At 51.7% G+C, this 3,147-nt stretch overlaps 1 non-coding gene across 1 annotated transcript; it reads left to right on the forward strand.

The window, feature by feature from the left end:
- The first annotated feature begins 423 nt into the window (after positions 1–423).
- On the forward strand, positions 424–494 carry TRNAG-GCC. The gene has a single exon. It is a non-coding gene; the product is annotated as a tRNA-Gly (tRNA).
- Positions 495–3,147: the final 2,653 nt, after the last annotated feature.

Below are 3,147 nucleotides of genomic sequence, written 5' to 3' on the forward strand. Positions count from 1 at the left end.
ACACAGGGTCGCTATGAGTTGGAGCCGACCCCACAGCAGCTGCCGCCACCATCCCCCTTCTGGCTTCAGGAGATCTGGTCGGGGAAGCACATGCTGATGGGGTTCAGAAGGGATGCTGAGTCTGGTCTGCATAGGCCCATCCTCAGATAAAGGAAAGTGAACCAGGGCGGCAGTGGGGTGGGGTGGCCTCACACCCACCCCGAGGGCGCAGTGAAAGCAAACAGGCGGTTGGGAGCCAGGAAAGAATCCCAGACATAGAGTCTCAGCTGAGTACATTTGCTCAAATAGCATTTCCACTCCCCATTCTTCCCCAGCACCGACGGGCTGGGCGGGCCCCCTCTCTGCAGCTGAGTAAGGATCCGGCAAGGTGCCTGCCTCTAGCACAACCATTTGGATTGTCTTGGCAAAGCCTCTGCCACCACAGCATTGGTGGTTCAGTGGTAGAATTCTCGCCTGCCACGCGGGAGGCCCGGGTTCGATTCCCGGCCAATGCAAAGGGTTTTAAATTTTCCTTTCTTTTTCCTTCCCAAAATAACTACTTTAAATAATTTTTGTTATTTTCTCTATTTTTTTTTTTTTTTAATGTTTTTTGTAAGTAGCAAGAGATGAACTAACTAAAAGAATGGGGTCATTCAGACTCCCTTGTTCGGCGAGCTCGGCGAGCAGCCCGAGCACTGACGTAGCTAGGCTCAAAGCGCATGCGCCACGCCGAAGCGCCAGCCGCAGGTATAGGCTCTGGTAGGTCCCCCATTCCCCCGTCAGCTTTGGGCTTCCCTGCGCTCCCTTTGTTTACTTCCTTTATCTTCCTGAGGCTTGTGCCCTGGGCGGGTAGCCTTAACCCTGTCTCCCAAGAGAGCCCTCCCTTGATCTGCACTAATGGTTACAGGCTGCAAACCTAGCCTTCCCATAAAGAGAAACAAAACGCACCGGTAGGTTGGGTAGGTTGGCACTGTAGGCAGAAGTCAAGGCGCTCCCTCAGGTGTCCCCAAGGACAAATTATGGGGTGGGAAGAGGGCCCTTGGGGTGGTCCATCCACCACAAACTTTTCTCTCTGCGTTTTTTTTTTTTCAGCCCCAAAGCACATGGCCTGGACTTTACCCGTTTTTTATGGAGGGGTCGCTTAGCACCTTCTCAAGGGTCCCTTCCACTGTAGCCAGAGTGACTAGGGAGTGCTTTATTCTCTGCCCTAGAGTCCCCTGGGGTCAGACTGGTCTTGAAAAGGTGCCCCAGATTCCACTGCATGAGGTGTGAACTCCTGGGAGATAAGTATCATCTCTCCCCATTGCTCTCGGTTTTCCCCACAAGAGACCCCACTCCAAAGCAGGGCAGGAAGCTGACAAGGCTGGTCCCAAGCCCGCCTGGCCAACAGTGGGGGGTGGAAAATATAAAATCTGAAGGTGACTGGAACTGAGGATCTGAGGGCACAGTTTACTCAACCTTAAAAGTGGCCGTTTTAACAAACATGTGAGTTAACTACGAAATAGAACCACTAAGCATCCATCAGAGAGAAAAATACACAACTGTATAAACAGATGCCCCTAGGTAAGAGTCTCACAGCTGAGCTAGGAAACCAGCATGCAGCCGCGTGCACCTCGGCATCATGAAGTACACGGTTACAGCACTGAGTCACCAACAAGTCCACGTCTACCCACCAGCCCCAAACAGAGGCAGTGGGAAGGCTTCTCACAGGTACACTCACAGGTGAGGGAGCCATTACACCTCAGCTCTCTGTTGGGCAACCTCTCTGAAGGTACAGAGACATTGCAAATGAAAACCATAGCCAGTCCTGCCAGCTCACTTCCAGGGAGAAGAGCCAGGGCAAAAACCCAGGAGAAGCTCAGTATGATGGTGTTTACAACAGTACTGTTCCCAACAACAGCCATCTCCCCCACTGCCTCCCTCCAATGGCAAAGCAGAAACCATCCAAGTGCCCGCAGTAAGGCCAGGAGCTAGCAGAAGGGACAAAGAGGCAGCATGGTCCATGTACACCCTTGTTACATCCATGAAACTGATATTTCTGAAAATGCACATTTCTTTAAAATTGCTTCCCAAGTCAGGGGCAAGATCTCATACAGAGAGGTTCCCATTTGCTACTTCTCAAATGTCTGTACTGAAAAAAGGCCCCAAGTGTCCCACAGGTAAGACTGCCCCCACACCCCTCCCTGGCTCCAGACAAGGGGGTGGTAGGTGAGCTATGTCAGCTACCAGGGGTCTTAGAAGAGCTGGACTAACCGCCTCGGCCAGGGGAGAAGGGCCCTTCTTGGGTGCTACAGAAGTAGGACCAGGTAGCCTGGGTGTGCAGTAAAACCAAGAGCCCCAAACAAGCCAGTCTCCAGATGGCAGGGCCTTGGTCAGCCTGGGTCCTCCTCTCCCCCAGACGAACTCACCAGAAGATGCCTGTGCCGTGTTGTCTCTTCTGGCCTGGCCAGACCAAACCAGGCGTGAGCTCTCGGGCCATGTCCAAATCTAAAGAGAGAGCAAGAGAGCAGGACAGAATGAGATGCCCTGGTCCCCCCCAGGAGACACCACTGCAGCTTCCTGCAGCTGCCCGCCCACTTGCCTGCCTGGGACAGAGCTGGACACAGCCTCTTCCCGCCCACCTGCCTGCTGCCAGGCCCACACTCAGCACCTGTGTCTAAGCTAAGCCACTGCCTGGCTGCATCTGAAAGAGCCAGGGAGGGCCAGAGGGAGAGGCAAAGGGAGCACTTTTTACAAAAGCATTTTATTGTGTTGTTGTTGTTAGGTGCTGTTGAGTGGGTTCTGACTCATAGCGACCCTATTATGTACACCAGAATGAAACACTGACAGTCCTGCACCATCCTCACGATCCTCGCTGTTTGAGTCCCTTGTTGCAGCCATGTGTCAATGCATCTCATTGAGTGTCTTCCTCTTTTTCACTGACGATGTACTTTTATGAAGCGTGATGCCCTTCTCCAGAAACTGGTTCCACCTGATAACATGCCCAAAGAACGTTAGACAAAGTCCTCCCTTCTAAGCAACATTCTGGATGTACTTCTAAAACAGATTAGTTGATTCTTCTGGCAAACCATGATATATTCCATATTCTTCACCAAAACCATGATTCAAATGTATGAAGTCTTCTTTGGTCTTCCTTATTAATTGTCCAATTTTTGTATGCAAATGAAT

The sequence above is a fragment of the Orycteropus afer genome, unplaced genomic scaffold (assembly GCF_000298275.1).
Source record: "Orycteropus afer afer isolate SDZICR_OR568_19922 unplaced genomic scaffold, OryAfe1.0 scaffold00067, whole genome shotgun sequence".
Taxonomy (NCBI): Eukaryota; Metazoa; Chordata; class Mammalia; order Tubulidentata; family Orycteropodidae; genus Orycteropus; species Orycteropus afer.